Below are 13,316 nucleotides of genomic sequence, written 5' to 3'. Positions count from 1 at the left end.
ACAAACACAAGGGTTCCTTGCCACAGGTTTAAACTTCCTTAATACAGTTCCAGAATCACAACGAATCAAAGATTGGATAAATTAGACTCTATTAAACTGTAGAGCTTCTGCACGGGAAAGGACATACCTAGCAAGATGAATAGAAAGCCTACAGACTGGAAGATCTTCATTAGCCATATTGTATGGTGAGTCACTCTGTAAGCCACATTTAGGTATGGAACAATGGAGTCTTTATTACACAGTTAGCAGGCTGCAGGCCACCCATTGTTACAAAAGGCTGTCGCCCCCAAATACACAAAACACAGTTAGGAAACAGGTCAGAGAGGAAACAAAGAACAAAATGGTGGGGGAGTGAGGAGGACTGGGTAGGGGGCAGGGGGAGGATGGGAAGGGGAAACAAAGAAGGAGGTAAAATGCTTGATAAGAAATGTACCCATTATCTTGCCCATGTAATTGTAACCCTTCTGTACAATATTTTCACAATAGAAAAAAAAAACAAAAAAAAATACCAACCAACAAGCCAATTCAGCTCCACTGGAAAGATGAATTGGGAAGCCATGATGACTGGAGATGAGTCAGGAGTCAGGAGAAATTACCAGTCCCAGGCACTGGACTGACAGATTCAGTAACTTGTGGAACTGTCCCCTGCTTAGACACTATTTAGGGCCAGGCCAGACCACACCAGCTGCCATTACACCATGCCACATGAGTCTCTGTGAACATGTCTGTCTGTGAACATTTCAGCCAAGTGCCCGTCTCTGCCTCCAGGGCATACCCACTACCTGGGAAGCAGATGAAGGGTAGAGGCCTTTCCTTCCCCCATCATGAAGACAAGATGCCAGTCCATGTGGCCAATATGGCTCCTGCCAGACTTGCCCCTTTACTTCATTCATTCCCTTTTTATTCTTGTATACATGAAACCAAATCAGTGATTTTTCTGTAAGAAATCCAAACTTTTGCCTGGCCTGTTTCCTTTGTAATTTAAGGACTCTCCAACAGTTAAAGTTGGCTCCATATGGATGGCATCCATATAGACAGGGGGCTTGAACTTTGTAAACCTTACCCTGCCTAACCTGGGAAAGAAGGTTCAAATTCATTTCCCGCAGAAAGAATGTCCCACAACCAAAGTCTTACTTTTGGCAGATCCAAAGCAGTTTTTTACTGGAAAGCACTTATGGTAATGGAGTCAGGCAAGAGTCCAGTCCACTTTCCCCCTAACTAAGGTGGTAGGATGATGTAGTCTCCTCTAGGTGATGTAATGCTGTCTTTGAACTTTATCTAAACAGGAATCTCTAGATTAGAAGAGATGGGCTGCGAAAAAATTAGAATGGAAGAAAGACAGCCTCCAGTAAATGGTGCTGGCAAAATTGGTTAATCACCTTTAGAAAACTAAAGCTAGATCCTTATATATCATCCTGCACCACAATTAACTTCAAATGGAAAAAAGACCACAGAGTCAAAACAGACACCCTGAAAACATTACAGGAATAGGAGAAACCCTACGTCCTGAATACTGTTCCTCAGCTCTGCAGCTCAAGGCTAGCACTCTACCACTTTGAACCCCAAAGTAACTCTGCTTGCTTTTCCAGAACTCTGCAGTCTGATTAGAGGTGACAGTCTCACCAGGACCTTTCTCTACCCTGGCTGGATTTAGACTACAGCTTGTAGATCAATGAGTCTTACAAAAGGCCACTTCACTCCAATTAAAAGCAATAAAGGTGCTCGTTAGAAATAGTTTTCTAAAACATGGTCTTACCTGGATCTTATTATGGGCCAAAAGTTATATCTGACCAACTTTTAAAAATCCTCACTCCTTGTTGTGGGTCTGCTGGGAACTGTTACAAAAACCTATAAGAGCAAACTGAAATTGCAATTAAGCAATTATTTTAGTAATCCTAATTTTTCCCTTTATGCACTTAGAGGCAAATGTTAAGAACAATTTTACTTTCAAATTTATGTCCAGGAACACATTTCTATTTTTATTTTTGTTTTTCGCTAGTCCTGGTCCTTGAGCTTCTTTCAGTCTAGGCTAGTACTCTACTACTTGAGCCCCATCATTGCTTCTGGCTTTTTCTGTATATGTGGTATGGAGAAATTAAACTCAGGGTTTCATGCATGCTAGGCAAGCACTCTACCACTAAGCCACCTTTCCAGCCAATCCATTCCTAGTTTTTTAAGCCATTTATTCATCTATGCTTTAACATTTTATACATTAGTTTTATTGCATTTTGAAAAAATCCCTTGAAATCTTGAGGCTAGGTACCACTGATTGCCTCTTGGCTGCTTGTTTTATATCCAATTGCAGAATATCACTGAAAGCAAATCACTTTATTCAGATAAACTTTTAACCCTCTTTGTAAGCATTTTCCAATTATAATACATCCTAGGGGCAGTTTTTGCAATACCAATCAAATAATCACATCACTCATTTTACCATCATGTTTCCAGTGTCTATCTGCAAGGAAAAGGGACATGACAAAGATAGGCCACTCAGACCCTCCTAAGGAATGGTCATGCACCCAATCCAACTCTCTAGGGTTAGATGAACTGCCTTTCTGCCAGCTTTACCTCTTCCACCATATGTGGAATCCCTCCAGGGTCTGTCCCACCATGCATGACCGGATGAACTGCACTTCTGCTTGTTCACCCTTCACTTCTAAAGATAGGGAAAAACTTAGATCGCAACAGAGACCTTTTCATTTCTCTTGGTTCTTGAATGAAATACAGTTTTAGACAGAACAGGTAAAGTCTTTGACAGTGTTAAACCTTTATATTTAAATTTCTAATATTTATTCCCAAATTTTAGCAGAGGGGACTAAATCCCAAGTAGTCAATGCCTTTTTGTTATGCCAAATAATTTGATTACAGTGTAAACAGCCTTTGCATTATAAAAATACCAAATTTAAAAATACAGATTTTTTTGATTTTCAAATTTAAGAATTCATAGAAAGTCTTTTAACTAAAGTTCCTCTTTAAAACAATACAATAACCATTTAAGACATTTGGCATCCAAATCTGATGACCTTCCTTAGAGTTTAACCTCATCCAAAAATTTTTTTACAGCATGCGGACGATTTGCATCTTGAACACATTCACATACTCACACACACCATAAAGCACACAAAAATGAAAATCAGTCTTACAGTTTCCAGAAATTTTAGATAAAAATATCTTAACTTAAATCTTAGTTAACAAAGTACCATTGCTGAACTTCATTTTCTCAGGGGTTGGGTGTTGAGCAAGGCATTTTACCAATTGGCCTTGTGAATAACTTCAGTTGGTGGAAGGCTGGGTGATGGTCAACTGAAACTGGTCTGACTCTGTCTTTTCTCCAATTTTTTTAGACAAGAGCACGTTACAATCTTATTTTTACTGTTAAGACCAGCCAAATGTCCAAATGAGGCTCACAGCTGTCTATGCCCTCATCTTCTCTGCAGGGCGATGCAGTCTAAAACTTGTAGGGGACCACACAAGTGCTGCAAATTTGCATGTCCCAACTCTTGACTGTTCCAACAGAGGGACAAAATGTAGCACGTCTGTGACCAGACCCCAGGCAAAGCTGGAACTTTTATTTCCCGAGAGATGTTCAAATGGACAACAAAAAACCCCAACAGAATATGGACTATGTTTTTTTCAGAGAATTGTGAGTTTGGGTGTTAAGGGGAGCTGATTTTGGTGACCAGGAGTCCCAAAATTACTCTCTGAACCTAGAAGAGAAGGGTTAACTTAAAGTATCTCTCCTGCAGTCAGTTCCCTTAAGGGATGGCCAATCTACTTAGGAGAGAGTGCAGAAGTGATCTTGGGAAACAGTAATGCCCTGGCTTTTCCCTGAAAATAAGAAAAGTGATCTAAAAGCATTTCCAAAATGTATGGAAACAGAAGTTTGATGCATTTCTGTAAAAAGAAAACAATCAGGTGATTTCAGAATAAACTTAAACAGAAGTTGTTTCCTACTTTTCCTGCTTGAGCCAAATAAGCCTTCTCCTTGGAATTTTGTCAGCACTAAGTTTGAGAGGAGATCTTCCACCTCATCCCGAGATTTCTCCAACATCTGGGACTGGAGTTGGAGACATAGGTTTGACAGGAAATTTTCCACCTCATCCTGACATTTCTCCCATGCTTGTGGTTCTCAGACATTTAGACAGAAATGACAAGCAAAACAGACACAGACAGTTGACCAAACAAACAAACCAAATGTTCAGACAGATATAAGCAAACAGCACCAGAAGGCACCTCCAACAGTCAGACAATTAAGACAACTCAACTGAGGTTAAGAACCAGAATCTGCCTCCATAGGAGGTGAGAGGAGTCCTAATCTCCAGGACTGGGAGATCTGCCGTGTGCTGCCTCCCTTTTGCCTCTTCCACTACAACTGGCCAGGCTTTTCAACTTGCTGCTAGAGGTTTTTGAGGCCTAAGTTCCTGCTAGGAACTTCTCTCTATGGCCATCCCCTAGGGAAGGGCCCTTCTGGATGCCAATCCAAATTCCCTGAGCTCAAGGCCTGGGATCCTGGATCTCCATCTATTATATCTCAGATCCAAAAAAGACTCCACACACCCAGTTAAAGGAGCTAAGAACTTTATTACTACCACATAGGACCACTTCCAACAACCGGAAAAGTAGGAGAACAGCCTTGAGATAAGGGTAGGGTGCCTTTTTATAGGGGTAGGTTACATAAAGTTACATAGACGAAACATGCAAGGCAGGTTTGGCATATTTTTCTTTGCTTACAGTTATATGACCTTTGAATTAATTTGTTCATTATGGTAAATATCATATGTAATAATTTGCAATAGGCCACTAGTAGTGGGAACACTAGGCGGTGGTCTTCAATTCGTGGGCTTAAGGCACTGTTACTGAGGCAAGCAAGCAAGTTTACAGAAGCAAAACATAGCAAAAACATAGCCTTGAGTCACAGGAGCATAGGCAAAACATAATCTTGACTTGGTCAACATGATCAATACTATCAAACTATTCACACTATTACAGAAATTATTTTTATTATAAACTCCTGGCTAACACAGCAACTTAGTGCAGCTGATGAGAAGCCTCAAAGCTGTCAGTAGCCTTCTGCAAAGCTGCCGGCTTGGTAAACTTGAGTGAGGGAGCGATGTTCTCTTGCTTTTTAGCAAGAATGGGTAAGTGACAAAAGCTGAATACTGGTCAGCCTTTGTCTGTGGTATTTCTTTACCAAGAGGTTTTTTTTCCTTTTATCAATAATTTTGTTTTGTTTTCTGATTTCACATTTTTGTACCTATGGCTATTCTTTTCCCAGTTAAAAGGGGAGTCAGAGGAAGGACTGAGGCCAGACAATAGGAAGAAATTTTTGCCAGTGAATAGTAACTCAGATATTACAGAAAACCAAAGATCTGGTGTTTTAATGCATTATGCTGTTCACATTGTAATCAAGTTATCTGACTTATTACAAGTGTAAAGGATTATTGCATCATTTTAAAGAGGAATGTTAGTTAAATTTCAAGTTTTACTAACACCAAAACTTGCTGACTTTTCTTGGGGAGTTTAAAACTTAACTCATTCTTTTTTTTACACCATGATGACAGGCAGTAACATATCTGTAGAACAAACTCGAGTCTATTTCAGGGGCTCCACAGAGCAAGGGCACCTGGGTCTGAGGAACGTCTCTCAGAGGTCTTTCCCTGGTTGCATCGATGTGGACTATCCCCTGACACAGGAGTCAGGTCATGACAGGGGTCCTCCTGTCTGAGCGAGAATAGGATCTTTCTGGGACCTCCAGATGAAGTGGACTGACCCCCTGGACAAATCACAGATGCTAACCAGTATCTAAACAGGTGTAGTTTATTCAATTGACCCACTGACCAGGGCTAACTCATCTCTGGAATGAGCAGCCTCGAACTGAATTAGTTCAGTGTTTATAAAGGCAAAAAATGCATTCTTTTAGAGCAGATACAAGCAAGCTGGGGTACAGAAGCAGAACTTAGCAGTTATTTTGCAAGCACATAAATCACAAACATTCCTGAAACAATTATAACCATAAATACCCCGCTAGCAATTTTTTGAACTAAAGCAATGGACAGTTCCTGGTTTCAGGGCCAGGTGTGTACAGTAGAAGGGGCAGCCAGGGGCAAACAGGCCAGTTATACTACAAGGGGCAGAAGGAGTAAAAAGGCCTTGTCCTTTCCTCAGAGCTACTTGTTCCCATTCAAACCTGCCTTGCAAAGTTTGGCCCTAATTCTTAAAAATCAATAATTTAGTTCCGTTGATAATTTCATATTTTACATTCCTTTTGAAGGGGAGGGTCATCACAGTGCATTGATTAACCCCCTAAATGGCTTGAATCACCAGCCTCTGAGTAGCCTCTAAGCATACTATATATGGAAGGTTAAGGCCTATCTTCCCTAGATGGAAAAGTTCTGCTGTCCATTTAAGGTTTGGCATATTCATGGTGGGAGAGAGTGATGCCCCCCTCCCCCTCAGGTGATAGGCATACCTGGATCCTTAGAGACAGGGGTGGGCCCTTGGCTGATAGGTTATTGAACCATTCAGTTCAGTGTCTGGAACTGGGGTGTGCTGTGACCCATCTCCCTGGTGGGGGACCCCATGCCATGTGTATCTCCATGTTTCTGTCTTGTCTCTGGTCTCTTGGCTTGTCTCTAGTCATCATGGTATCCCAATTCAGCTCTCCACCAGAGAGCTGATTTGTTTTTGTTCTTTACTCTCTATCCTGTTTCCCAGCCATGTTAAGTGTATTTGTGGATTGAAGGCCTTCATTATACAGTTAGCAGTCTGTAGACAGTGCATTGTAACAAAAACTCCAAGATTCTACCTCTCAAAAGTAGTTTCTCTGAATTTTCTGATAATTTTCTTTACAGCATCTAAGATCCTTCCTGTAGACTTTTCTTCCAAATAAACCTGTGCTAGTGTTTAATTTATCTCTTTGCCTATTTTCTGTGGCTTTTAGGGTCCTAGTAGCTATATATATATATATATATATATATATATATATATATATATATATATATATTCTTTTGCTTGTTCTCATTACTCCAGTGTTGATACTAGCTGAAAACTTGCAGTTTGTGGAATCATATGTGCTACAAAGAGCAGTCTTACTCAAAAAAGTGATCCCCAAACCTAAGCATGTGTTAACATAAGATCTATTAGAAGTTCAAAAATTCTCATAAGCCCCAGACCCATTGAACCTGAAGCTACATTTAACAAAATTCCCAAATAATTTATATGCACATTATTGTTCATGAAGTAATGCTAGTACTACTTACTGAAAAGGCTGTCTTTCTTCCATTCTATTTTTTTTAGCTCCCTTATCCAAGATTAGATGGCTATAGACTGTAGGTTCATTTCTGGGATTTCAATTCTATTTCATTGGTCCTGAGGTTTGTTCTTGTGCCAGTAACAAACTGTTTTGATTATTATTGCTTTGTAGTCGAGTTTGAATTTGGTACTGATATGTCTCTAGCACTGTTTTTTCTGTTAAGGATGATTTTTGCTATTTTTGTTCTTTTATTGTTCCATATAAATTTTTTAGATTGCCTCTTCTATTTCCTTGAAGAACCAGGTTGGAATATTGATAGGTATTGCACTGAACTTGTAGATAGCCTTGGGAAGTATTGCCATTTTCACGATGTTGATCCTTCTAATCCAGGAGTATGGGAGGTTTTGCCACTTTATTTAAGATATGGAAACAACCCAGATGCCCCTCAGTAGATGAATGGATCAAGAAAATGTGGTATATATACACAATGAAATTTTATGCCTCCATCAGAAAGAATGACATTGTCCCATTTCTTAGAAAATGGAAAGATTTGGAAAAACTATATTAAGTATAGTAAGCCAGGCCCAAAGAAACTTAGGTCTCATGGTTTCCCTTATTTGCAATAACTAATATACGTATGAGACAAGCAGAAACGGTCAGATAAGTTGATGTTAGGTGAAATTAACCCCAAGATAAGTATTCAAATGCTTTTTTCTTTAATGCTATTGTTTCTAACATATTTATAAGATGATTTCTTTGTTGTTTTGTATGTCCCTCCCCCACGGTATAACCCCTTATTTCACTATATTTGATGTCGGTATAATTTGTGGAGGGGAAAGGGAAAAACAAATTGTTTAAATAGGGATACAGATGGGCCCATTGCAACAGTGAGATGTACAAGTCATTATGGCGAAATACAAACTTTACAACTTTGGCAGGAGTGGTGGTGGTGAGGAGGGAAGTGAAGGGAAGGGGAAACAAAGGAAGAGGCAACAATCCTTGATAAGGAATGTACTCATTATCTTGCCCATTTAATTGTAACTCCTTTATATGGTTTTTTCACAATATAAATAAATAAATAAAGCAATGCTATAGTCTATATCTTAAGTGTCCACCTAACACCTATGTTTGAAAGATTCAGCCCTTAGCTTCTCAGAGATGGTGCAAATGAGAATATAAGGCCTAGTGGGAGGTCTTCTGGTTATTTAGGGTGTGTCCTAGGAGGTCTTCTGGTTATCTAGGTGGTATCCTTGAAGTGAGAAATAGGACCCCAGGATTTTCTTGACCATGAATGTGTGTGTGTGTGTGCATGTGCGCTTACGCATCTTGGAACTAGGACTTGATCTCAGGGCCTGGTCTCTGTCCCTCACTTTTTCAATTCAGTCTAGTACTCTATCACTTGAGCCACAGTTTTTCTTCCAGCCTTTATGTGGTTATTTGCAGAAGAGAGTCTCACAGACTTTTCTAGCTGGGCTGCCTCTGAGTGGCAATCCTCAGATCTCAGCTTCCTGAGGAGCTAGGAATATGAGAGCACGAACTATTAGCATCTGGTCACACTTTCCTTCTTGGCTAACAAAGACTACCTCTCTCCCAGCCGAGCACCCATCTATAGCTACCTCTCCAACCCAAGGCTTCAGAAGAAATATAACCTCCTTCCCTGAGAATAAAGAAATGGGATCAGGTTTGAGCTTTATGTTCTCCACAAAATCAGGGCCTGGTGGGAGCTTATGTGGAGGTCACAGATACTTGCCAGGGCAAGTAGACAGCTGTTAGAACAGAAGAGAGTATGAAAAGACATCCTTGCAGCTGGATGCCAGTAGCTCATGCCTATAATCCTAGCTACTCTAAATTGAGACCTGAGGATCAATCAAGATTCAAAGCTAGCTTGGGCAGACTCTTATCTTCAATGAATCACCAAAAAGATGGGAAGCAGAGCTACTGCATTTCAAGTGGTACAGCACGAACCATGTGCAAACAAGCTAAAGGATACCACCTAGTTTCTGAGTTCAAGCCCCGGTACACACACACACACACACACACACACACATCTTTAGCAGATGCCAGTGGCTCATACCAGCAATCCTAGCTACTCAATAGGCTGAGATCTTAGGATGGCAACTTAAAGCCAGCCCAGGCAGGAAAGTATGTGAGACACTTCTGTCTACTAAACTACTAAAAAAGATGAAAAATGAGCTATGGTTCAGTGTTAAAGTGTTAGATTTGAGCAAAGGAATCTCAGAGACAGTGCCAAGCTCTGAGTTCCAGCTCTAAGATTTTTTTTAAAGACAACCCCACCGCAATCAGGCCATAGATACAGATTTTGGTAATCCTAGATCTCACTTCTGCTCCAGCCACTTTCACAGCACAAGTGGCTGGTGTGTGGCCAGTACTGGGCAAAGAAGAAAATTACACAATGGGGACATAGCCAGGTCAAAGCTAATGCCCCAGAACATTGAGGTACTGGCCATACCAGTCTCTCATCCCCCAGTTCCCTGGCCCTGGAATCTAAAGTGTGTACCTTTGTATTGTGGGCATCTGTAATTGTATAAAAGGACCCAGGGACCGGTGCTATATCACACTCCATGAAAGTGCACACGAGGCCCAGGCAATCTGGGGAAAACAAATTGGACCATTTCTTTGTGTGGGCTTGAACTGAGGATCTGGGAGCTGTCTCACTGGGTTTTCATGCTCAAGGCTGGTGTCTTACCACTTGAGCCACAGCTCAACCTCTAATGTTTTGATGGTTCTATGGAGAATAAAGTCTCACTGAATTTCCAGCTTATTGATGGCTTCAATCTATCTTTGATCCTTAGAACTTTGCCTCCCGATTAGCCAGAATGTCATGAGTGAGACTGAACCAGAAGTGACAGGCATCAGAACCTTTCCTTTGAGGTTCTGTTTATCTCGTGTCAACTAACAAGCCCTAGCTAAAATAGTCATTTACAGGGGATAAAGTTCCTCTCCTAGGTCAGTTAATCCAAGGAGATAAAATGTCTTTGGAAAAGGCTAGTCTGAGTTGGCTTACGGGAGTATGTGTGTGCGAGAGTATGAGTTTCAGGGATACCTACCCCCATCTCTCCAGTGCTTCATTCTCCAAGTGGTTAGTACATCCAGGATCACCACCCCAAAGAAGGCGGGTAGAGGAAGGTACGTAAGGTCACATAAAGTGAAATGATCTGAATTCTATCCTGCAACTGAAGCCAAGAGAGATAATAGAGAGAAGGAGAAGTTTAGAGAAACATCAAGGGAAGCCCCTTACCTTTGGCTACAAGTACCAGAGAGAAGAATGAATCCATCCTTTTTGGTAGTAAGATAACAGGTGCCCACTATTTATTTATTTTACTTTTGTAAGTCCCAGGGCTTGGATTCAGGGCATTGGTGTCATCCCTGACCTTCTTTTCCTCAAGGTTGAGGTTTTACTACTTTAGCCACAGAACACATCTGGCACTTTTTGTGGTGGGGGGAGTGGTTTATGGGAGATAAGAATCTCACAGACTCTCCTGCCTGGGCTGGCTCTGAGTCACAACCATGCGACCTCAACCTCCCCAATAGCCAGGATGATGGGCGAGAGCTACTGGCACCTGACTGCCACCATCCATTTACAATCCCCTAGAACCGGGCCCCCCACACTGCACCCCCCTTGCTGTGAGTGGGAGGCAAACATGGGTGGTTTTGATACTTCAACAGCCTCCCTACCTTGAGCATTGTTCTGGGTCAGTCTAATGGCAGCTTCCACCTTGTCCACAGCAATAACTTGGCTCTGTCACAAGAACAAATGCCCCCAGGAGGTGTTAGGTCTGGGGTCTTTCCTCTGCACACCACCTACCCTCCCCGAAATGACACACCCCAAAAAAGCAAAGTAGAAAGAGCGAATTCATTTTCTTATAATCAGGGTCTGGTCAGATAGGTGGGGGTGAGGATCACAGGCTGTGTGGTTGGACAATGCAACACCTCCTCATTCACGTTCTTTTATTAGCAGAGGGTAGTGAGAAAGGACTCACCAGATGGACTGACAATGAATAACCATCATGGTCTAGCCTGGGCACAGAGGGGCTTACCTCAGGGAGCAAGTTCAACAGGCTGAGCAAGAAAGCTCCAGACTCACAGCTTACCTCCAGAATGAGAGGGCCACCTTGGGTCCCAGCCACATGGGGATACTGGGCCACCTCCTCCAGCATACATTCAACAAGTTCCTGAGAGAGAGAGAGAGAAAGAGAGAGAGAGAGAGAGAGAGAGAAAGAGAGAGAGAGAGAGAGAAAATTACACTTAAGCCGGGGTGCCAGTGGCACAGGCCTATAAGGGTAACTACACAGGAGGCTGAGTTATGAGGATCATGGTTCATAGCCAGCCAAGGCAGGAATGTCTATGAGACTCTTATCTCCAAAGAACCACCAGAAAACCGGAAGTGGTGCTGTGGCTCAAGTGGTAGAGTGCTAGCCTTGATCTGAGGAGCTCGGGGACAGAGCTAAGGTCCAGATTTCAAGCCCCACGACTGACAATATGTTGATTTCCCACCACAAGATAGTGGACTGAAGAACACCCATTGTCCTAGGGAGCATGGCTGAGAACACAGGCTGAGTTTCCTGTCAGCTGGGGGTCATGAGTAGTTCACCCACCTTCTCCATGCCTCATTTTCCCCAGCTGCAAACTGAACAGTGAAGGATCCCCTCCTCATGGGGATAGGGTAAGGATGAAAGAGAGCCATGTTTTGTTTCATAATCCCATACCTGTGGCACGATAAATAACCGGCCCCATCTGAATCCTTTCCAGGTATCTTCCTGTCATATGCTCACAGAATTGCCAAGAACTTTGTCTGATGACCACTCCCTCTATGCCTGGTCCTGGCCCAGAAATCCCCCTGCATTGATCCCTTGTTTCCTCACAACTGTCCTGTGAGGAGGCTCAGGTCCGATGGTTCCAGGCCCAACCCAGAGCTTTAATTGTGGTCAAGAATCAGCTGCCTTGGACTAAAAGTTTGGGAAATCCATATAAACTGATGACTGAGCATGGTGCTACATGTCTAGGATCCCAGTTACAGAGGACCAGGTGGTGGTGCACACCTGTCACAGGAGGACTGTGATCCAGCCTCACCTGATCTTATATTGAGTCTCTCTCTTGGAAATGTCCACGAGAGAAAGGCTTGGCTCCGATGGTAGAAGACCTGATTGGCAAGCCTAAGGTTTTGAGTTCAAACCCTAATATACCAAAAAGAATCAAAGGCTTAGTGCCAGAGGCTCATGCCTATAATCCAATCTACTCAGGAGGCTGAGATCTGAAGATCAGAGGGCAAGATTTAAAATAGGGTTGGCCTTGCCCATCAGACATCATGATGAGAAGACCCAGAGTCTGACCCATACCAATATGCTCCATACTATCAGGGCTTGTACCCTTACTAAGTGCTGGCCATGCTCTCTGTCCCCTTGGGGAGCCTCCCCCTGTGACCCCATCCCCAGGTCCTCCCAAGCTCTCTATGCCACCAACCAGGCCCGAGGGAGTAGACAGTTCCAGGGCACAAAGATCCCTTGGTCTTATAATTTAATGGTGCTGAGTCCCCTGGTGTGGCCACACTGGATTTGGATGTGACCTCAGGGTCCGTGGCCCTCCTAAGGTCAGATGGGAGGCATGTGACCAGAGGTGGCTCAGCATGTTACCTAGCAGGAAGGGAAGATGATGGCTTCCAGGTCTGACAGTTACTGGGGGGAAAGTTAGCCAAGAGGGAGGGAGGTGCCCCTGTTGAGACTTTACATTTCAGCCTTTCAATAATTAAGAAAAAGGGTGAAGATTCTCTCTGGCAACTTCCTGTTTGCAAGGGCCATTGACAGTAGGGGTAAAAGGCTGAGATGTGGTCCCCTCTGGGAGAAGGCAGCAGGCAACAGCTCTCACTTGGGCATTGAGTCCTTAGATGCAATCTGGAGGAGGCAAGTCTCTTGGATGAAGTCTGGAGAAGTCTCATGAGGCATTCAGAGACTGAAAAATACTGGAGAGCAAATAAATGGCAAGAGGAAGGACTTGAGGCTGAAAATGTTGGTAGAAATATCCCTAGTCAAGTGACAAAGGCAAGAAT

This window comes from Dipodomys spectabilis, unplaced genomic scaffold (genome assembly GCF_019054845.1).
Source record: "Dipodomys spectabilis isolate Male_0828 unplaced genomic scaffold, ASM1905484v1 ptg000425l, whole genome shotgun sequence".
Lineage (NCBI taxonomy): Eukaryota > Metazoa > Chordata > Mammalia > Rodentia > Heteromyidae > Dipodomys > Dipodomys spectabilis.
Note: the sequence above shows the minus strand (reverse complement) of the source record.